The 24239-nt window shown below is 37.7% G+C and overlaps 1 protein-coding gene across 4 annotated transcripts in view; it reads right to left on the bottom strand.

The window, feature by feature from the left end:
* C1QTNF1 (C1q and TNF related 1) overlaps positions 1 to 22265 on the bottom strand; it is a 44145-nt gene extending 21880 nt beyond the window's left edge. The window contains exons 1-2 of one of the 4 annotated variants that reach the window (XM_074260292.1): positions 22092 to 22257; positions 21829 to 21966 (exon numbers count right to left, since the gene is read on the bottom strand). The gene's annotated coding sequence lies outside the window, so the exon portion shown is untranslated. The other 3 variants (XM_074260293.1, XM_074260294.1, XM_074260291.1) reach the window with 3 other exon arrangements.
* Positions 22266 to 24239: the final 1974 nt, after the last annotated feature.

The following is a 24239-nucleotide window of genomic DNA, read 5'->3' as shown; positions in this document are numbered from 1 at the left end:
AAATACTACAATTTGTTTAGCCATTCCCCAATTGATAGATATTCCCTCAATTTCCAGTTCTTTGTCAACACAAAAAGAGTTGCTATAAAGATTTTTGTATATATAGATCCTTTCCCTTTTTAATGAGCTCTTTGGGTATAGACTTAATAGTGGTATTTCTGGATCAAAGAGTATACTCAGTTTTATAGCCCTTTGGGCATAAATCCAAATTGCCCTCCAGAATGGTTTTTATCAGTTCACAATTCTACCAACAATGTATCAGTATTCCAATTTCCCCTACAGCTTCTTCAATGTTTATCTTTTCCCTTTTCTGTCCTATTAGCCAATCTGATAAGTATGAGGTGGTATCTCAGAATTGTTTTAATTAGTATTTCTCTAATAAGTAGTGATTTAGAGCATTTTTTCACCTGATTAAAGATAGCTTTAATTTCTTCATGCATGATTTTAAAAAAAAATCATTTTATTGTATCATTTGCTGTATCACTATACAACCAGAAGATTGTTTCCTTCAGTTTTTTTTCTTTTTTTAAAATTAATTTTATAATTATGATTTTTTTTGATAGTACATATGCATGAGTAATTTTTTTTACAACATTATCCCTTGTATTCATTTTTCCAAATTTTCCCCTCCCTCCCTCTGCTCCCTCCCCTAGATGACAGGCAATCCCATACATATTAAATGTGTTAACAGTATAACCTAGATACAATATATGTGTGTAAATCCAATTTTCTTGTTGCACTTTAAGAATTGGATTCCGAAGGTATAAGTAACCTGGGTAGAAAGACAGTAGTGCTAACAGTTTACATTCAATTCCCAGTGTTCCTTCTCTGGGTGTAGCTGTTTCTGTCCATCATTGATCAATTGGAAGTGAGTTGGATCTTCTTTATGTTGAAGATATCCACTTCAATCAGGAATACGTCCTCATACAGTATTGTTGTTGAAGTGCACAGTGATCTCCTGGTTCTGCTCATTTCACTCAGCATCAGTTCATGCAAAGTCTCTCCAAACCTCTCTGTATTCATCCTGCTGGTCATTTCTCATAGAGCAATAATATTCCATAACATTCATATACCATAATTTACCCAACCAGTCTCCAATTGATGGGCATCCATTCATCTTCCAGTTTCTAGCCACTTCAAAAAGAGCTGCTACAAACATTTTGGCACATACAGGTCCCTTTCCGCTCTTTAGTATTTCTTTGGGATATAAGCCCAGTAGTAGCACTGCTGGATCAAAGGGTATGCACAGTTTGATAACTTTTGGGGCATAATTCCAGATTGTTCTACAGAGTGGTTGGATTCTTTCACAACTCCCTCAATGTATTAGTGTCCCAGTTTTCCCACATCCCCTCCAACATTCATCATTATTTGTTCCTGGCATCTTAGCTAATCTGACATTTGTGTAGTGGTATCTCAGAGTTATCTTAATTTGCATTTCTCTGATCTGTAGTGATTTGGAACACTCTTTCATGTGAGTGGATATAGTTTCAATTTCATCATCTGAAAATTGTCTGTTCATATCCTTTGACCATTTATCAATTGGAAAATGTTTCCATCAGTTTATACAAATGAATTGTATTTTCCAGAGTTTTTATTTTTCCAATAATTCTGACCTTAGTTCTGACATTTTAAAATATTGTGTAAGAAGGATTCTCTGATTGTTAGAAGTTACTTCCATTATATATGTAAAGAAATTAATAAGATTATAGAAGATCACTTCCTTGGGGATACTTGAGCAATGAATGAGACAAAGGCAGCTTAGAGCATTGGGTAAAACTGGCTACTTCAGCTGAGAAAGGATTGACCCTTCACTGAGCTCAGGATGAGTTTTTGTTTTACAAATAAGGCAATGTCCCTCAATAAGAAACAACTTAATGGATATAATATTGTACTTTTCTCATGCATTTATCATTTTCTTATGTATTTATCATTTGTAAGTAAGGAAAAAGGATACTCTTTTACCCACTCCAATTCATCCTCCATTCAGCCACTAAAGTGATTTTCCCAAGTCCCATTGATGCAGGTGTAGCCCCCTTTAAGATTCCTTGTCTGATCTACCTTTGGGACTGATCTTTGATTTATAAGATCTGGTCAAAACCCCAAGGGGAGAGATCAGTATCTGAGTCAGTTTGGGCTTGTACCCAACCTCCAACTATCTGCTCAGGTTTCCCCAAAACAGTTTCTTCCTTATCTGAAAAGCCCGCCAAAAATCTGGCCTTCCAGGAATCAATCTGAGCTCCGCCCATATGCTTCTTCAAGCAGATAAAAACAGCAAAGGTAGAATCATCTTTTGTTAGAGAGTTGAAAGATGCCAGCCAAGATGCTTTGCATTAGAGACTCTCTGTCCCGCCACTTTTGGTGTATATCTTCCTCTGTCTAATGCCTTTTACTAATCAGACTTTAACCTTGCTTCCAAACCTTGCAATAAACCTTGTTTTTACCCATCTACGTTTTCCAGCCTGTAAATTCATTTATAGGGGACTCTTGCCTCCATTAGACCTGATTTAACTGTGTATCCTTGCGCTGAATCCTAAGGGGTTGCAGGGGAGTTCCATGTGACTCCCTGTACCCCAATCCTGCCACTAGACCTCAATTAATCCTATTGAGGTATATACCTCACCATTAGGTATTTACCTCAATTATTTGGTTCCCTGTTACCTCATCATGTTACCTCATCACCATCATGTTGCACATACTTCTAATCGATAAAAGTCCAATGACTTCCAACTGTCTCCAGGAACAAATACAAAATGTTCTGTTTGGCATCAAAATCAAGCCTCCTTCTATATTTCCAGTTTTCTTGCAACTTACTCTCTGACATAATCTTAGTTTTGGTGACACTGACTTCCTGGCAGTTCCATGAAGAAGGCACTCCCTTCTTTTGGTTTGGAGTGTTCTCTCTGGCTATTCCTCATGCCTGAAAAAGTCTCCTTCCATTCCAACTACTGAGTCCTTTAAGTTCCCACTAAACTTTTCTACAAAAAGCCTTCTCTAACTCCTCTTAATTCTCACAACTTTTCCCTGTTAAGTATTTCCTATTTATTCTATAAACAACAGCAGACATCACAATTCTGATCAATATAGTGACCAATTGTGACTTCATTCTTTTAATGGGGTGGCACTATTTTGAATTACCTCTGAGATCAGGTTATTGGACAAGTAGTTGCCCTGTCTTCCACCTGGCTTTGGTAGAAGTGAGCTCATAGCTACCTCTGTCTTTTTGTTTGTTCTTTCCTGATCTTAAGTAAAAGAACATTGCAAAATGGAATTGTCCACAGGCCTTGTGTGTTTGGGAAATCCAGGGGTCCAGTATAAATGGTAGCAGTAGCATTGTCCACTAATGACTGACAGCAGTGGTATGTACAAAAAATAGCAACATCCCCAAGGATGGCAGCAGCTTCAAGGAATATAGCTTTTCATTGTAGAGAGAAGTTCCAGCTATGGTTTCTAGAAAGTCACTAATCCTGGGAATCTAACAGAGAGTTACACTTAAGAGAAACTTCATGAGAACTCAACAAGGGTAGAAAAGGACTTCTAGGGCCAGAAGTTGGGAGGTACCTCATCATTACATGTGTTGTCCACATGTGTGCCTCATTTTGATTATGCTTTAAGACTGAGTCAACTTTCCCCATGGACATTATGTGCATTTATGGGAAAGTGTGTCCCAATGTTTGGGGAAAATATTTTGTATCAACTCTACTTGTTCTAACTTCTCAGTGAAGATATTTGCTAATAGCTAATTAGGTCTTGTTGACTAGATATAATTGGAGGATGCACAAGTGGGAGGGTTTGACTAAATAACAACAGTGCTAGCTGCACAGTCCTTGAGAGTTAACCCTAGAATCCTGAGCAAGTAATAGCAATCGCCTCCAAACTGTGTTTCAGTGTAAGGTGATAGAGTGAGGCATAGAAAGAATGCTGCAAGTCCTTTGGAGTTGCTTGGTCATTAAATTGATTTGAATTCAGATATATTTTAAGCCTATTATTCTTTATATTATTGCAGTTATTATATTTATTATTCTTTTGGTTCTACTTATTTCACTTTGTATTAGTTCATTCAAGTTTTTCCAGGTTTCTTTGAATTCCTCATATTTGTTGTTTCTTTTTACATAATCATTCTATTAAATTTACATTCAATATTTGTTTAGCCATTCCATAATTGTTGGCATCTACTTTGTTTTTAGTTTTTTTGACTACCACAAAAAATGTCGCAATGTTTTTCTATTGTTTTGTTTTGTTTTTTCTCTTAATCTCTGAGCTATGGGCCCAATAGCTGGACCAAAGAGTACAAATAATTTTGTCATATTTCTCACAGGATTCCAGATTGTTTTCTGGAATGTCACAACTTCACTAACTACTTATCCATGTGCCTGTCTTCCCATAGCCCCTCTAACTATTCTACTATTTCCATATTGTATTATCATTGCCTATTTGCTGGTATAAAATGAAATTTCTGAATGTTCTTTCTACTATTCATTATAGTTTCTCCAAATACAACTTCAAAAGATATAGGTTTGTCATTAGAAAAATACAAAAAAGAATTTTCCACAGACTCTCAAGATTTTTTCAAAAGGAATGCTCCCATGGGGTTTGGATCCATTCCAATTCATTGGATACTCATCCTTCCAAAGTAACAACACACCTTTGGATGTATGAATATGTACAAAGAAGAGAACATTATATCATCATTTTCAAAAATATGATCCTTCTCCAGTGAAGGACGTGGTCACTAAGTGGTTGTTTTCTTTTAGTGGCATGTAGTTTTAAATTTTGAATGGGCAAACATTTAACTGATGCTAACACAAAAATAGAATTGGCATATACACAGTAGGTAAGGATACCTACTTTACTAACTTTACTAACTCTGGATATCTCTCTTTTTTTTTTTTTTTCCTGAGGTTGGAGTTAAGTAACTTGCCCAGGGTCACATAGCTAGGAAGTGTTAAGTGTCTGAGACCAGATTTGAACTCGGGTCCTCCTGAATTCAGGGCTGGTGCTCTATCCACTGCGCCACCTAGCTGCCCCAGATATCTCCTTGATATGTAACTATCCAGTAAATTTTGCACTAATGAAACTCTGGTTAACTCAACAAACCTTAGTCCCTAAGTCTACCCACCTAACTTGAACATTAATGAAAATTCCCACACTAAAAATCTACCTTTCCTTATGCTTGAATTCAGATTTGAGGGAAAGAGAAAAGGTAACTTCAATGGTTAAGGAACAACTACATTGTTATACTCTAACATTAAGGGAAGGGAAATCTTTCAGTAGTTCTTTCATTAATCACACTAATTGTTCATTTGCCAAACTGAAGGTGAAGAAAGAGCAGCTTTTATTTGATGAATGATATTTATTCATCTCTCCAGAAAACCATTTAATATTTAGTTCTGCTGCTATATAACAATATATATTACATATAATATGTATGTATTACATATAATATATAACTATATATAACTCTTGAGTTATTCTAAAGGGCTTGGTCATGGAATTAGGGGGCCAGAAACAGAGAGGGTTTTTTTGTCATTACTTTATTTTGTTTTTATCATTATGGTTTCCTAAGCTCTGAAGAGCTTTTGATTTAACTTACGGGTAGACTACCCCACTAAAGCTGACCTTCCTGGAAAGGACTTTTGGATGGATGAAAATGAAAGCCACAGCAAATAGAAGGAATGCAGGTGAATAGAATGAAGAAGGAAGTTGCCACAAGAAGAGAAATATATTTGACCTGTCCAAGAGATACCAATAAAAAGAGTGTTATCAGAACTTGTAGACTTAGAAAGATGAGAGCTTGCTGGTTGGTCAGAATTATCCCTTTTACCTTTCTAGTCCAATTATTTATCTTTTTTTCTAGTACAAGTACATTGTTGTTTGTTTCATATCTATTATTTCCAGTTTAGACTTTATTTATCTACCTTTTTTTTTTACCTACCTACCCTGTTGAACAGTAGAAATGTTAACCTCACTATGTGTTTTATTTAATGAATACAAAAGAGACTATAAAGGGAAATATTCTCTCCTTTAAAATGACAAATCTTTGATTCAAACATGTGGATAATAGACATAGGGACAGAACCAGTAAGGTAAAATGTGAGGTTTTTAACAACTAGTTCTCTGAGGGAATGTACAAGGGACACACTTTTAAATTTAACTTAACATTTTCTCCATCACTTTCTTAAGTCTAGATAATCAATCGAACAATAACTGAAATCCAGATTGATAGCATTTGCTTATTTCTGAAATATAAATGCTCACACTAAAAATTTAACAAGATTTGGCTCCAGCACACCCTTGATGGAGACTTAGAAATAGACTGCTGGAAGCCTGACAAAGACTGATAGTTTAAAAATGTATGCTGATGCTAATCCCAAGCTGTGAGTGAGAAAAATACAGGCATTCCCCCCCCCCTTTTTTTTTTCTTGGCAGCAGATATTTGGCACATGGAGTTGAAAATTAAGCATGATCCCACAAATTACTTAGGAGGAGAAAGCTAGGTCCTGAGGGGAAAAATAAGCAGTAGGAAAGGTCCACAAACAGGAAAGGAGGGGAATGATTTGCCTGAGCATACCCAGAGAGCTCTTTTAGCTCAGGAGATGATTGACAACTCAGTATGTCTTGCTCACCAGTGCCATCTGGTGACTCCGATAAACATAAATACAAACACATACATATATAACACATATTCATACATGTACATATATCTACATTTTGTGTGTGTGTGTGTGTGTGTGTGTGTGTGCATGTGTTCCTGGTTTCACCAATAAGTTCCTGATTCACCAATAAAGCCGAGACTCTGAGGTTTTGAAGTTACCTTCACTCTCTGAATCTTTCTCTCACTGTTGTTGTTGTTTTCCCTGAGGCAATTGGAGTTAAGTGACTTGTCCAGGGTCACACAACTAGGAAGTGTTAAGTGTCTGAGACCAGATTTGAACTCAGGTCCTCCTGACTTCAGGGCTGGTGCTCTAGCCACTGCGCCATCTAGCTGCCCCTTCTTCTCACTGTTTCAAAAAAAAAAGTTCTCCATCTTTAGAAAAGGAATGATTAGTTGAGATGAGAAGGACAAGAGTTTCTTTTATTAGAACTATTCATTATAAGACTAAGTAAGAAGATACTCTTGAGCTGATTGCTAGTTTGTCGAACAGTGGCTTCCTTCCTTTTGGTCTATACCAAACATGAAAGAGAGAAAAGGTGACCTTGTATAAAAATACTCAATAGACTCAAAAGAGTCTAAACAAAAATTCTTCTTGTCTTATGAAAGTCACCACTTTATCCTATTGAAATTTCATGTTCTTGGAATTAAAAACCTTTTTAGAGCACTGAAGAGAATCTGGACAGCCTGGAAGTCTAAGGACCAAGACTGATCTCACTCTTTGAGTGAGCTCTGCCAGCTCTGCAGACCAGTTTGGCTTCCTATCCTATTATTCCATCCCAGTAGAAACACCAATCACCAATTTTCTCTGGTAAAAAAGATGTCCTCACATTACCTCCTAGCATTAAGCTCTCAAGCAGTAGCCTTACTTTTTATCAGAGAAACCCATATGTTAGAGATAGGATAGGGAAAAGAAGATTTCTGATGAGACTTTTTTGTTAGAGACAATGTAAATTTTTGTTATGTTTATTTATGATTTATACCCTCCCTCAGTAGCTGGTGACACTTGACACTTGATAGCTCCCAAACTGAAGGGTAGTAAAGGGCTTAATTATTTATGTGACTTTATGTCTCTAGAATTTAATTAAAATTATTGATTGATTAACTGATTGATACCAGGAACAAAAATAGCTTTGACCAGCTCTTCCAATACTTTGGACCCTTTCCCCAAACTTTATTAGTCCTCAGTCCTCCAACCACCATCAAGTGAAGCTAGAATTTTATTCTATTTCCAACTGCAGATAAGACAAATTGAATATTCACCATAACCACATAACAAAACCAGTTAATAGTATTTATTTCTTATCTTTCTACTAAAAGCCATGGATCATTGTCAATGCAGCAGAATAATCAATAACAAAGATTCAATTTAAAATTACCAGGTTTGGCCTTAGACTCCCAACTTCTTGACTTTTGAGAATATGGCAGTTAAGTTTGCTCTTAATCCTATTGAGGATAGAGGAAGCATGACTAAATTAGCTCATGGAGGCAGGTATGTGGCACAGTGGATGGAAAGTTTGGCCTGGACTCAGGAATATCTGACTTCAAATCCAGCCTCAGAAACTTAATTAGCTTTGTGACCCTGGGCAGATCACTTAATCTCTATTTGCCTCATCTGCTTTCTCATCTAAAAAATAAGGATAATAATAGTACAACAGGGTTATAAGATTCAAATGAAATAATAGTTATAATAATTTAAAAATTATAAATTTATTACAGTGCCTTGCACATAGTAGGTGTTTCTAAATGCTTATTTCCTTCCTTCCTCTTGTTTTCATTCTACCTGTTCTATTTGGTTTGGAACTATAATGTCCTGTTCTTCACTAGACTTTTCTTTTCTTTTCTTTTCCCATATATCACTCAAGCCTCTATGAACTAAATAGAACATTTTAATTCCTTGGTTATAACAATCCTCTGTTCCTCTTGTCCTTTTTGCACAATCAATAAGCAGAAAATAGATCTATTTAATAAGCTTGGGAGCTAGTGATGGGCACCATTTGGTCTTTGGGTCAAATCATTATCTAAAGATGATGCAGGAACATAAATAAATACCAACCAGGAATTCAAAACAGCAATCCCCATAGGTACACATATACCCATCCCTCTAAATATCTCTGCATTTCTAAATCTACTTAGCTGAAGGAAAAGTGAAGGAAGAGATACAATGTATCTAGGATACATTATAAGCTCTGAGGTTGCTGGAGCAGGATAAGCAATCAGGATAGTGAAAGGCCGTAAAATCATGTTTTAAGAAAATATTCTGAAGAAATTGGGAGTAGAATGGAAGAAAAAAATAAATACTCATTAATTTAAATATTTAAAAAATCTATTTTTAAAAAGAACAGAGGCTACTGCCAGAGAAGGCCCTGTAAAAAGAAGTTCATTGAAGGCAAAAATTGTTTTTCATTTTTTCCTTTATATTCCATTCCCTAATATCTTGCATATAGTATATATAGTATATATTTTTTAAAAGATGCAAATGAGTTGAGTGCTATAACATGAAGGGAGGTGAGGAAGATGATAAAAGGGTAGAAAGTAAAGCAAAGAAAGCAGAGAAATGACAAGATAAACTTCATAATTTTTATAGGGCTAGTTCACTTTTAAAGAGCACAATAATCCCCCAGATGAGGATAGCTGCTTTTATTGAACACCTATTGTATTTGAAGCTGCATCCTCTCAGTCACTTATTAGCAGTGTAATTTTGGTCAAGTTAATAAACTCTGTAGTAAAAGCAATATTATCCCTTGCTATAGGTAGGACTTGTTTTTCCTCAAAAGTCAAGGAAACTTCCTCTGAGCCATGACTGATCTATAGGACTAGGGTTAGAGTCACTAACATGACTTTGCAATTGCCCAACACATAAGAAAGCCCCCCAACAAGGAGTCAATGTTCGTCAAACTTGATGGTCTACTGCCATGTAAGTCAAAATCCCTTTCTGACCCAATACATGCTCTGACCAGAGGTATTTCTCTATGAATCAAGAAGGATTATGCTACTGAACCGGTATTATATCCTTGCTAAGTATCCTCTACATTCTATTGTGAAATAAACTTCTTTTTGGTTAAGTGTCTGATGGCCTATGAGTTTCCCACTTCCTTCCAATTCTTAGCCTGAACAGCTGAACCCACCTCAGCCAACTCCAGCCCAGGACATCAATTTCCTCATCTGTAAAACAGAGGTAATAAAATCTGAGCTATCTCATATGAATACTGTGTAGTAAGTGCTTCATAAACTTTAAAGTACTAGATAGTTGGTTTTATTATTATTGTTATTATTATTATTATTATTATTAAAAGAGCATTGTCTTCAGTCTTGCAGAAATCATTTTCTAGAACAGGGATGGAGAACCTTTTTTTCTGCCAAGCTCCATTTGCATATTTATAACATCATTCCCAGGTCATATAATATTATCAACTTTAAAAAGTCAAACAGTGGGAGATTGTTATCATCTATGTTTGTCTTAGCAGGGTCAAACCAAATGATTTCACCAACTTTATATGATCCAGGTCAAATGTTCCCTATATCATTTCTAGAAGAATAACACCAGAATGAAGAATATCTAGCTATTATCCCCAAGAATACCTGAGTCCATATATTACATTTTTTCTTCTCAGAATGTACATTAGATCTTTTCATATTAAAGACCCAATATGACCTAGATTAGAGAGCACTAGGCTTGGAGACAGGGAAAATCAGGTTAAAGTTCTACTTCAACTATGTGATTATATGTAATGTGTGGGCTAGGTCAATCTCATTAACTATTTTTTGATGTTCATGAGTCAATTGCTATACACATTGGGTTAACAGCCATGTTTTTTCAGAGGCACATGTAGCCAGAGATGGAACCATCAGATGTTTCTTGAGTCTTTTCCTTTGTTTCAAGGGTCTTTTCCACCTCTTTCCAATGGACAAGGTGAATACGTCTCATTGGCACCTATCTGATTCCTTCTCCATCTATAGTGATACAAGCAAACCATCTCCTTCAAGCAGTTAACCTATCTGGTCCCTTCCATTCACCATTTTCTTGATCTCTCCACATCACCTGGTGATTATTTAAAGATAGTGGAGCTGCTCTCACTGGACACTTCCCTTCCAATGGGTTATAAAACCTGTCTGTCAAAGCCAGGGCATCTTTATCAAAAATCAAAAAATTAATAGTGTATAGAGCTAAATTTAAAAGTTCTCTAGGGTTACCTGTGGCTCCCCCTTTCTTTTGTTTTTGGAGGAGCATCTTGATGTCTCTGTTTCTCCTCTCTATTATTGCCTGTCCTTGAGGATTAAAAGATATACTAGTGGTGTGTAAAATCTGATACTATGCACAAAAATGTACAAAATGTTTAGAAGTATAAGCAGGTCCATTATCTGTTTTTATTACTTGTGGCACATCCATAATTGCAAAAGCTTGTATAAGGAATTCAGTGACCAATTGGAAATCCTGAAAAGGTATCTACTACAACATGGATAAAAGACAGACAGCCAAAAATTTTATAATGGGTCATATCCATTTGCCAAATTTCATTTGGTCTGAAACCATGAGGGTTCTTCCCTGGAGGGAGTGTAGGAGTGTGGAAAGGAAGGCAAGCTGTATTGGCATTTACTATACTCCTAGCTTCCTCTTTTGTTATTCCAAATTGCAAATGTAAAGCTTAAGCAGCCTGGTGATATTTAGAATGAGATTCTTGGGCTGTTTGAATAAAGGAGTATTGGCTAACATGGTTAGAAGGCTCTCTGTCTTTAAATTTCCATAAAAAAATAGGACCTGGAAGTCCACTATGAGATATAACTCTTACCTGGATGCTTTCTCACTTGTTCTTGAAGTTCCTTAAAGAACTGATATACATTAGAAGCTACAAATTTTGTTTGAGTTGTGGCAATTCTTTGTACCATACCTACTGAATAGGCTGAATCAGATATTATATTTACACCTCCTGGATAATAAGTAAAAGCTAGCATGATTGCATACAATTCATTCTGCTGAGTGGACTGAAAAAGAGTTTCTGACTGCTCTATAGTTGTCACAAGAGTATAAAGCACAAATATTATGTTTTGATGCATCTGTAAAGATAGTTGGACCTTTAAGAGGAACCTTAGAAACCTTTTCTTCAAAAATCCATTGTCAATTATGTAATAGCCAGGTTATCTTTAATGGAGACCCATGTGTAAAATTTGGAGCCGTAGCCAATAAAATTTGCCACTCTGGGATGGTTTCACAGTATTCATTAATTTGTGCATTGGGATAAAAGGGGTATATCTTGTCAGGTCTTATCCCAGATAATTGTACTACTCGTTTAATGGCTTTTAATAAAATTCTAGCCACAAGCACTGGGTTAAGGAGTGAGTCTTTGGTCTGGTTGTGCTGGAAGATTCACCCACTCGATCACACTGTGTCCTTGATGGACTGTTGGTGGTGCCTCTTTTGTAGCAAAAACTGATATTTTCAAGGTTTTTGAATAACTCTTTCAACCACATTGGATAAAGCCAGTTCAACTTCTCTTAAAGCCTCTTGAGGTTTTTTGTAAGCTGGTTTATAGCATTGTCTTCCCTTAAAATATCATAAAATGGTTATAATTGATAGGTAGTTAAGATGTATCCATTGTATATCTCCTATCAATTTCTGAAAGTCATTTAAGGTGTTCAATTTCTCTGTTCTTAAAGAAAGCTTTTGTACTGTAAGCACCTTAGGATATACTTCATATCCTAAATATTGAAAAGGAGCATGTCTTTGAATTTTTTCTGTAGCTATATGCAGTTTTTGTACTTTAGTGTTTCCATGGTCTTTTGTAAACATGCTTCTAACATTTGTTCCTCAGGTGCACATCCCAAAATATCATCCATATAATGTAACAATATTACTTTTGGAAAGGCTTTTCTTCCTGGAGCAAGAGCAGCAGCAACATACATTTGGCACATAGTTGGGCTGTTTTTCATTCCCTGTGGCAAAACTGTCCATTCATATCTTTTATAAGGCTCAGCTAAGTTTACGCTGGGCACTGAAAAGGCAAATCTTTTCATATCCTCCTTATCTAGAGGGATAGAATAGAAACAATCCTTAATGTCTATAAACCAAAGAGGCCATTCTCTTGGTAACTGAGTAGAAGATGGAAGTCCAGGCTGAAGAGTTCCCATAGTTTCCATCTGTTCATTTACTTTTCTCAAATCAGCAAACATCCTTCATTTCCCAGATTTCTTTTTTTTACAACAAATACAGGGAATTCCAAGGACTTAGAGAAGGTTATAAGTGTTCTTGGCCAAGTTGCTCCTTTACTATATCTAATAAGGCCTGAATTTTTTTCACTTGTTAAGGGCCACTGTTCCACCCATACTGTTGTATCAGTTTTCCATTGAATGGGAACAGGGGAGAGTACAGGCAGGCCTTCTATAACAGCCTTGCCTAAAAAGTCAAAGTAATTGTAATCCTAACTGTTGTAAGATATCTCTTCCCCATAGATTGATGGGGATTTTATTTACTACAAAAGGAGTAAAAACTCCTGTTTCACCTTCAAATATCAATCTCAAAGGGGTAGCACTAATTTCAGCTGTTACTGATCCTCCTATGCCAGACATATAGGTGTCTGTCTTAATCTTAGGCCAATGACTGGGCCAATTGGCACCTCTAATAACTGTACGATCTTGCACCTGTGTCTACTGATGCTTTCAATGGTATGCCATTTACATAGATAGTGAACATAGGATGGTCAGCTGTAATAGCTGCAATCCAGAATATTCCTTGATTCTGTTGTTGGGAGTTAGACTCTGGATAAATAACATCAAATTACCTATCAGGAGTGTATATCAGTAAACCTGATGCTACTACTTCTCTGAGTAATAGATCACACATTGTCTATCTGTATTAGTGACTGGGATGTTAGCTATATATTCCCCAGTTTCTCAAGTCAGTGTATGGATAAACACTGTTTTGTAAGCATTCTTAGGAGGCGAAATGGTCAAACCTACTGTGCATGAAGGTAAGGGATCTATAGGCCAGAGGGACATATTTCACTTTTCCAGGGGATATCTCAGTACTCCCAGCTGCATACTACTCTATTCTCCCCAATTGCAATCCCTTTTCCCCATCAGGTTGCTTCTTGGTTGATTGATCATGTTGGAGTACTGAACTTTTAAAGACTCTCTGGGTGTAACATCAGCTGCCATCATGCCCTACCTATTTTTTTGCCTCGGGCCCTGGAGCCAAGCCTGGATGCTCAATGGAAGCCTTTGTTGTATTTTGGACATGGGGTTTTGTATCTTTTTCTCCCACCCTGTTTTTTTTCACTTTATCTTTATGCCAACATTGAGCTTTCAAATGTTCTATTTTACCACAATGAAAGCATTGCCAAAAGGGACCTAGTCTTCCCATGTTCAGATCTTGAAAAGTCTGCATCATAGCCTGGGTATAAAAGGCATTTGTGCCCACTGTGGCATAGCATCTTATGATCTCCTCTAAAGGAGCATCCTTGTGTAGTCCTAGTATAATTCTACAATCCTCATTAGCATTTCCCTTAGCAAGTTGTCTTATCATAATTTCTGTTGCTACATTTTCACCAATAAATTCATGACAGCTGTCTGCAGATGTCCCATGAAATCACCAAAGGGTTCATTTGGACCTTGTGCTATTTTCGTGAAGGCTTCCCCTCTATCTTATCTTCCTAGGAGGGTGCCCCATGCTTTGATAGCAGCAGGAGCAATTTGCTCATATGCTGTCAAAGGATAATTAATCTGCACTAGTGTCTACATAATGACCTACACCTGTTAGTTGGTCAAAGGTGACTGGTATATTAACTCCAGGTTGCTTATTTTGTTGGGCTTGCATTCTACAGAGTTCACTATATTCAGAAAGCCACAACAAGTTTTGTCCAGATTCTAAGCATGTCTTTGCTATAGATTTCCAAACACTAGGGGTTAAAATTTCATAAGCCAAATTCTCCAATACCATCTTATTATTATAAGATGATGTAGACCCAAAAAGAGTACAAGTGTTTTTCAGATCGTTGATAATTTCCAGATTAAAAGGAGTGTATCTTCTCCTGGCTTGACCTGAAGAGTCAAACTCTTCAATCACAAGGTATACTTTTATCCTCAAATCAGATGTATCCCATCCTTCCTCTTGAGCTTTAACTAATGCCTTTTGTAATCTTGTCATAGGGGGTGGAAAAAACTTCTGCATTGGTGGTGCTTATGGTATCATTGCCCTTCCCACTCTTCCTCCTCCCTCTGCCCACGAAAGCAAAATTGGGGGAGGAGGGTCAGGAGATGGGGAATGCCTTAAGGACACTTGCTTGGGTATAGGTTGAAGTGAAACTGAGCTGTGAAAGTGAGCTCTTTAATCTCATCAGCACTGTACTTAATTCTTTTCTCATCCAACTCTCCATGCTTTTCAGCTGCTTTGTCAGTACCATCTCCTCCTGTTCTTTCTTCTCACTCTTCCTTTTCTGGCTGTTCTCATTAAAATCTTTCCTTGTTTTAGAATTTGTGGGCTCTTTTAAAGCCAATTATATTATGTTATACATAAGGAACATTTCCTCAGGAAGTGAATCAAGATCCTTAGCTTCATAATATTTAATTACTTGCTCTCCCATTAGTTTCCACATATCTGGCTCTAATTTTTCTTCCTTAGAGATCCAAAGAGACTCTAATATATTTAAGAGTCCAGTGATCTGCTTTCAAGTTACCAACAAACCTTGCTTCTTTATTAACCTAACTATGCATGCTACACACTACCCTCTGGGTGAGGAAGGCCCTTTTCTTACTATTTACCCCATTTCAGCTTAAAAAATGAAAGTGACTAGTTTAGCCCTTACCAAAGTTTCCTGCTTGTCTACTTTTGTACTCACCCTATTTCAAGATCACAGAGACTTCTCCACTGAGCTTCGTGTCAGTCAAACTGGTGACTATAGGGCCTCATGTGGAGAACTTCATAATGTAGTGTGCTTCTTTCAGTGCCCCATGTTGGGTGCCAAAATGTAATGTCTGGGCTAACTTTCTCAAGGGTCTTTGGATGAGTCTTGGTCTTAGATGGAGAAGTGATGAAGGCAGGAGAGCCACCACAAGGATGGTCAAGGACAGAGTCTGGAGTCTCCTCTGTGTCTGTGTATGACTCTCTGAGTCTGAGATCAAGCTTGAGCACACACTCTCTCCTCTCCAGTCCTCTCAGCCTTTAAATACCTTAGTACAAATACATCACTACAGCACACTGAGTATGTGCCAACTGTAGAACCATTATATCACCATATCACACTAAGTATATGTGAACTAGAGAACCATTATCTCATCAGTCACACTGAGTAAACACCATGCTGTAAGTATCCTTGCTTAAAGTAGAACACAAGTGGCCATGCCCTCCTTGACTTCTCAGGAAAAGGTGTGAACACCAAAAGGAGATAGGGAGCCAAACCAGATATTGTCAGTAGGTTTCCTCTGGGCTAAAAGAATCTTTTACCTTACCCAGAGTTCCCCCACTATCTGCAGCTCTCTACAATTATAGTAACGTCACTTTAACTCTTTTAGTTTTATATATATGTATATATAAATGTATATATATATATATATGCATAGTTAGTTATACAATTATATATATGTGTGTATATATATAGTTATAGTTTGATACCTATAAAATGAAAGCATCTTCATTATAACTCCAAAAATATACAGGACAACAGGAATGACATATACCATGTCCTAATTTCTACATGATTTTTATCTCCTCTGCTAGATCTCTATAGTTTGAAGATTTTTGTTCTAGGACGTTTGGAAATTATAGGTATTTGGCATATATAAAAAATACAAAAATATTGTTCTCGAGTTTTTATGGATCAATGTTATGGTGGGTGATTATAGGTAAAAGAGTAGTTTCTGATTTCAGCCCAGTTTTTTATTGATTTTTTCAGATTTTTGATGTTTGGAGCTATAGTATGGGAATTTGTTACACCAAAGTGGTAGGTACATGAGGAAAGAGAAGGAGTTAGAATGTGTGATATGTTATACAAGATTTGGAAACAGAATATGTAGAATAAGGGGGAATGAAACACCAACACCAAGATTAACATTGCTGTTATGGACCTAAAAAACTGAGTGTATAAGTATAAATCTCTTAAGTCAACCTTAGCCTTCTTGAAATTTTTTGCTCAATGTATCCTGCCTAGAGAAGGACAAGGTATTTGTAGGGATTATCTTCATCCAATTCAATGTGATCTCCAGATTCAATCTGGAAGTCTCTTTAGCATCAAAGCCAAATCCAAATAACATTTTTATGTATGTATGTGTATATTAATGAGGTCATATATACTGATGTTAGTTACATACATCAAATAATAAGATGATTTGATTTTACTTCCTCTTTAATTTAGAAGTCATATTTAACTATTTTAAGGAAAATGGATATTAGATTAGCTAAATCATATTGAGCTTACACTGTCTTCCTGAAAAATGGCATGTTTTATATAAATTTTCTTGGCATGATTATGATGGTAGCATGTTTTAAATAGAGAACAATTTTCCATATGGACAAAAAACATAAAATATTCCAGTATTTTTACTACATTATACTTGTTTCTATTTTATGTACAATATTACATTACATAAATAAGCCATGAGTATGGAACTGAATCCAAAGCTTTGAAATAAATCACAATAGCTATCATCATCATCATTACATGTAGACCAAGAGAAAAATTCTGTGTGTTACAAAGAACTAAATCTGGAGAACAGACCCAAAAACCTTTAGGATAGAGTCTATAATTTGAGTGTCTTATGATTAAGAGTCTATATGCCTCTTGCCCAAGCACCTCAGAAAGATGTCAGGCCTAGATGGCTTTCATAAATTTGAATTGTTGGGAAATATAGTCTGTTTCTTCAAAGTTGTTTCTCCTGTGCTTAGTAGCTAAATATACCACAAGGGAGGCTAGCAACCAAAGCAAAAAGGGCTTACTTGAAGGATGCAAAAATTAGAACTTTGCCTTTGGCCAACAACAATATTTGAACTATCCTTCCCTCCTCTCTCTCTCTCTCTCTCCCCTTTCTTTCTCTTTTTTCCATCTGTCTTTCTGCTTGCCTCTTGTTCTGTTCCATTTTATTTCAAGGAAAATTCCTGTAGGAGCCAGAGAGATGGTCACAAACTTTGAGTACATCCTGTTCTGCAGCTGTTCTGCTATAGTGCAGTTCAGTGCCTTCAAACCCTCAACACCAGCCCTGCAGAAGGAAAAAGTAGGGTCTGGGAACAAAATAACTTTTCTGCATCCAGCTCATCATACAGAATACTTGTTGGGTATTATTTCAGAGGCACTATATCTGACCCCAAAAGCTTTTCTGCTGTTATGGACAAACCTGTACAAATCTCAACCCCACTCTTTAAAGCTAGACTATGCAAGCAGGAATGCCAAGCCCAGTTAGAAAAAGCAAGCATGAACAAGAATACAGAAATTTAACCATATTATAAAATACTTGAGAGGACTACTTATCTAGACTGGTTAATAAGCATAATTTAGTTAGTGTTGTAAAGGGGAGTCTGAGATATGTTTTCTTTTTGTAAAGGCACTAGTGTTCTCTTTTCTCCCTCTCCCCTTCTTTCATCTCTCTCTCTCTCTCTCTCTCTCTCTCTCTCTCTCTCTCTCTCTCTCTCTCTCTCTCTCTCTCACACACACACACACACACACACACACACACACACACACACACATCGTACTCTCACCCCAGAGAAGCAAGAAGGAACAGGATGAGGCAAGATCAAAGAGATATGTTCAATTAGTGAAAGTCCCAACATTTCATTTTAGGGATCAGAGAAAAGGGAAAACTCCAAACATTCACTTTTCACTTCCGTGTTTATGGTCAAACCTTCACTGCCACATTAAGAGGGCAGACACAGAAATGTGAGGTAAGAACTAAGGAAGAAAGAAGTGAATTATACAATAAAATAGCACATTTTGTAGTCCTGCGCCCAGTAGCCTGCAAAAGTAGACAAGGAGAAAAGAAAAATCATTTATTAAGCACTTTACTATGTGTCAGGTGCTGTGCTAAGAACTTTACAAACATTCCATTTCATCTTCATAACAATCCTGGGAGATGGAGCTATTATTATCATCCTCATGTTACAGACCAGGAACCTGCAGTAACTAGAAGTTAAGTGACTCTCAAAGGGTAACACAGTTAAGTATCTAAGATCAGAATTGAACTCATATCTTCCTAAGTCCAGATCTAGCATTTTATCCCAAAACAACTTAAATGGCTTGGCTGCAGACAAGAGGAACAGAACAAAATCCTTAAGTTTTGGAAAGGTCTTTCAAAAGTTAACATCCAAAGAATGCAAATGATTTCTTGCATTGAGAGAAACATCTCAATATCCCTGAGTGATCAGCTCTTTCATTTCACATTCAGTATAAGGATAATACTACAGGTCTAAGCAGAAAGAAACCTAGAGCCAAAAGTATATATTCCCAAACTTCCTTATTAGAAGGATGAACTTCTGGTGCCAGATCTTTTCCTTTTAAAATTTCATGGAATTCTTCAGACCGTCAAGACTGTGTATTTCAAAAGGGATGAATTTAGATGGGTGGACAAACATGTGAGTTTGTCAAAGTGGTTTATCCTTTATGCAAATTACAAAATAAAACAGCTGTGAGGAAACATTTCTTTGACCTTTCCACCCTCCCAGTTCTTCTCATCATTACACTCACCCCTTTGGTATAGGCCCAGCACATGGCCCAGCTGGTCCCTAGAACCATAGCTACCATCATCCCAAATAATAGAGAGACACACCAGGTACTGGCAATAGAGGACAAGATAAACATCATCGAGTGTGTAGTATAGACACTTGGCAGTATGATTGTGCCTACAAAATTCTTTTCATCTTTGTTTTGATGGACAAAGTTCAATGCCAGAATATTTGGTTTATGAGTCATACTAATTACAGCTGAGGGAGAGAGGAGGGAACCAAGAACAAAAACCAAGCATGTTTAGAAAAAAAAAATGTTCCATACTTATTAGATTGGATAGGGAAGCTACAACCTAGGAATTAAGAGGGCCAGATGTTCCCTTCTTATGAGAGTATTGGATTGGGTCACTCCCAGTGGGCATCAATGATCCTTAGCAGCTGTATGTACCTGTCATACTAACTATATCATCAGGATAGAGAACTTTTACTTTGGTAGCAAGAGAGAACTTTAATCTAAAATTCATATGCCCAAGTATCTAGTAGTTCTGCCTCTCACTCATAGCTCCCTCTTTTTAAACTGCAAAGATAATCTTTCAGATTGCACATCCTCTAATCTTTTGCAAGATAGGGGTGAGAGACAAGTCCCAGTACTACCACTAACTTACTGAGTCATCTTGGGAAATCATTTAATTTCTCTGAGTCTCAATTTCTTCAACTTCAAAAATGAAGAGATAAAGCTAAACAATTTCTAAGTTTTCTTATTGCTCTAAAGCTCTATATTTCCATAGGCAAATGGGAGAAGGCAAAGATGATGCTCTTCTTCCTGGGCCACTAAGCAGATTTGCTGAAGAATTCCCTAACTTTCTGTCCTCAGATCCAGTTGTTGTGGTATCAAGGCCACTATCAGTAGCTATAATTGTACAAATATAGACAGAAATGCACACCCAGGAATAAGCACATTTATTTACAAAGATGCCATGTGTGCCTTGGCAGATCATTGGAAGAGCTTATGTTTTTTTGCTCTGTAAAAAAAAAAAAAAAAAAAAAAAGTAGGAATAAAGCAACTTCCAAGGAGGTCACACAGTTCCCACTGGGACCTGTGGTATATCTAGCCTTTGGGAAAATTCATTTTCTCAGAGAACTTTACATTTTAGTTTAGATTATTAAATAAGGACACTCTCTTCTACACAAAATTCCTCACTTTCTAAAACATGGAACAGGAGAAGAGAGAAAAGGAGAGGAGGGGAGGGGGGAAGAGAGGAAGAAGGAGGGAAGGAGGGACGGAGAGAGAGGGAGGGAAAGAGAGAGGGAGAGGAAGAGGGAGAAAGGGAAGGAGGGACAGAAAACAGAGTAAGAAAGAGAGGAAGGGGAAAGAAAGAAAAAGAGATCAGAGAACCAAAATGCTTTCTCATACCAAGTGGAAGAATTACTAAGTAGAGTCACTCAAGGTAACCGGCAGAGGAAGACACATGGTAAGGGATTAGGAAAATCTACAAAGAAACCCGGAACCAGGATAGACGCTCTCTTTGGAAAAAGAAGTGCACAAATGGCAAGGATCTCCCCCTCCTTCCCTCTCCTACATAACGACAAAAAATCACAAGCGTGCACAGAGAAACATTTATGGTGACTAGACCTTCCCCCGCAGATCCTACATAAATATAAAACAAAAGTCCTGAGTCAACGTGTGGGCACAAGTTGTGTGTTGTGTTGTGTGTTACAGAGCAAAGATGCGGAGTTTATACAATATGTTGTGTCTCCGGTATCACAAATGTACCACACAAAGACTCATACCCTCCCGGGGCATGAGCAGCAGCCCTAAAGCCCCTCAAGTGAGCCTGGTGAAGTGACATTGTTTTTTCCTGTCCAAGCTGGATTCCCTCCAGGAACATCTCAGTTATTTAAACGCAGAAGCTGACAGTCAATGCTTCCGGTAATGTTTGTGGAGACAGTTGGGATAAATCTTGACACTCCAATCATAAACGAAGCTACCCACGGTGGGTAGCTGTTTCCTACCAAGCATATTCAGAGAGTGGGTCCCATCTTTCTTTTCTCAGGAAAGCCCAAGGGAAAAAAACATGAAGAAGAAAAAAAAGATATCTCAAGAAGAACAAAAAGAGGCATATGTTTAGTCCTGAGAATGTTTACTATTAAAAGTCTTCGGAAGAAGTTCCCGAGCACTCATTCCCTTTCCATAACCAGAGTGTAAGGCCCTAAATTGCAGCCCTTGGGTATGTCTATGGAGTGAATGACATCAAGGAACAAACGGACACGGAACGGATCCTTTCCCTTTTTTGTACGCCTATCAGCAGCCCAGAAATTCTCAGCCTTCATCTGTAAGAATACGCCTGCTGCAAAGTTCTGATACTTTTGCTGTGTTTTGATAAAGAATTGTTCTGGGGTCAAGGAAGCAAAATCCAGATCAGCGCCTGGTTCCCCTCTCTACTGTCACCCTCTCCTCAGAACCTTTTAGCTCCCCTTCCTCTCCCAGCTCCCCCCCACCCCCCAACACAACCTAGCCCCGGCCGGTTCAGCCTACCTTGCTGTTAACTTCCCGGGTTCAGGGTTTTGTTTTCTACCTCGTCTGTCTTTCCACCAACAACTGCCTTGTTGCCTAAGCAGAGGCTCGCTCTTTTAGAGCATCTCCTGGGGGCTGGAATCTCCTCCCCAGCCAGGTCTGAGGGAAAGCACAGACTTGTTTGAAAGGAGAGACAGCAAGGGGGGAAAAGTCCCGAGGGAAGGAAAAAAGCAAGGAGTGGGGGTAGGGGAGCAGTGCAAGCAACAGCCAGTCCCTCCCAGCACCTTTATCTCCACAGCTCCACGATTTCTTTGGCCAGAAGCGGAAATGCGGTTTCTCGAAGTCAGGGAAGAGAGGAAGAAACCAGGACAAACACGTAAAGAGAAAACCCCAGCCAGATGTGAGGCGCAGTGGAGCCTTGAATGGCTCCCATTGCGTTTTATATAAACGGCAGCAGTTAAGTATTAACTCTGTATGTGCCCGGGTTGGCAGGGAAAATCAACCTCTGCTGTTCCCCGCCACCCCTTGGGAGCCAGCCCAGACTGGAGAATCAGACTTGCAACATCAGAGTATTGAAAGTCAATCCAGATGTTAGCCTATTGTGCCTTTGAGAGCTAGGAGGCAGTGGCATCAGGAACCCAGACCAAGGGTATTCAGGGCCAGGTTCAGGAGCATTAGGGGTCAGAGACATCAAGTTATGAGATAAGAGCTATTGGTGCTCAGAAATGTCTGAGACCAAACCGTGGATCTTAAGCTTCCATTCAAGTACTAACCTAAATGGACCCTGGAAGTTTAAGACATCTGAGTGAAGAGAGAATTTGATGCCCCAACTCCATTCCTCCTCATTAAACCTAACAGCCAAGCTAGGGAAGGATAACAAGAAGAGAGATCTGACCAGAAAAACGTTTTCTGCTCTGGCAATGAGTCTTTTGTCTCTCTTCTCACCTCTCTTTCCCTCCAATTCCTGTGTGAAAAGTGTCTGGTCTGGGCAGAGTACTTTTACTTTAGGGAACCTCTCCAATGTATATTCCCTTTGGCTGTATCTGGACAGGCAATAAGGCAATATGGTATACTGGCACTGGGTTCCCAGGGGAAAGATGCTTTCCCTTGCTCTGGTATTTCCTTCTTGGATCTCTCCACATATTTTTTCTTAGAATGCCAAGTGCAAACATCTGGGGGTGGAGTAGGGAGGAAATTTTTTTTTTGAATGAAGGAATAGCTACCATACTTGATACACATCTGACACAGGTAATGTTACCCCAAAGGTGGGAGTCAGGAAGGAAGCCAGCTATGGATGATGATGGAAGAACAAAAGGAGATTGATGGCAGATGAGCAACAATGTCTCCATACCATTCAGATTATGAGCAAAATGAGCTGATGACAGTGCTAACATCATACCGTAGGAGCTAGAATTCTGCCAAATACTTATATGAATCAAAAACTTTGTCAATTTCTTTTAAGTAGTTTTTTAAAAATAGTATCTAAAACTAATCTATTTGTGATAAAGCAAAACTTAAATTTCAAGAAATTCTGAATATAGGGAAGGTCAGTTTATTTTTAAGAGACATTTTTAAAAGATTAAAAGTGTTTTGGTTTCCAGCTAATTATAAAAATAAGGTCAGAAATCTCACATTTTGTAGGATTTAAGTCTAAGCCTGGCAAATTCACATCTCTTATAGCGTATCAATGCAGGAAATTTCAGAGATAAATTTGTTGTCATTACTGTAAGTAACTTAAGGAAGTTCAGGAATGAATAAGGGCATGAGCCCAACAAACTGATTATAGCTACTTTGTCCTCAGATGGCCTTCCCAACACTGATATCACAGGAAAATTCCACCATGATATTTTAATAATAACATTTTATTTTAAAAATACATGCAAAAAAGTGTTTGTGGCAGCCCTTTTCCTAGTAGCTAGAAACTGGAAATTGAATGGATGCCCATCAATTGGAGAATAGCTGAGTAAATTGTGGTATATGAATGTTATGGAATATTATTGTTCTGTAAGAAATGACCAGCAGATGACACAGAGATGCTTGAAGAGATTTACATGAACTGATGTTAATGAAATGAACAGAACCAGGAGATCAACAACAATACTATATGAGGACCAATTCTGATCAATTGGATCAGTGATGAACGGAACCAGCTACACCCAGTAAAAGAACACTGGGAAATGAGTATGGACCATAACATAGCATTTGCACTCTTTCTGTTGTTGTTTGCTTGCATTTTCATTTTTCTTCCCAAGTTATTTTTACCTTCTTTCTAAATCTGATTTTTCTTGTGCAACAGGATAACTGTATAAATATGTTTATATATATTGTGTTTAACATATACTTTAACATGTTTAACATGTATGGGACTGCCTGCCATCTAGAGGAGGAGGTAGAGGGAAGGAGGGGAAAAGTTGGAACAGAAGTTTTTGCAA

The sequence above is a fragment of the Sminthopsis crassicaudata genome, chromosome 4, assembly GCF_048593235.1.
Source record: "Sminthopsis crassicaudata isolate SCR6 chromosome 4, ASM4859323v1, whole genome shotgun sequence".
Taxonomy (NCBI): domain Eukaryota; kingdom Metazoa; phylum Chordata; class Mammalia; order Dasyuromorphia; family Dasyuridae; genus Sminthopsis; species Sminthopsis crassicaudata.
The sequence above is the reverse complement of the archived record's forward strand: the minus strand, read 5'-3'. Positions and strand labels throughout refer to the sequence as shown.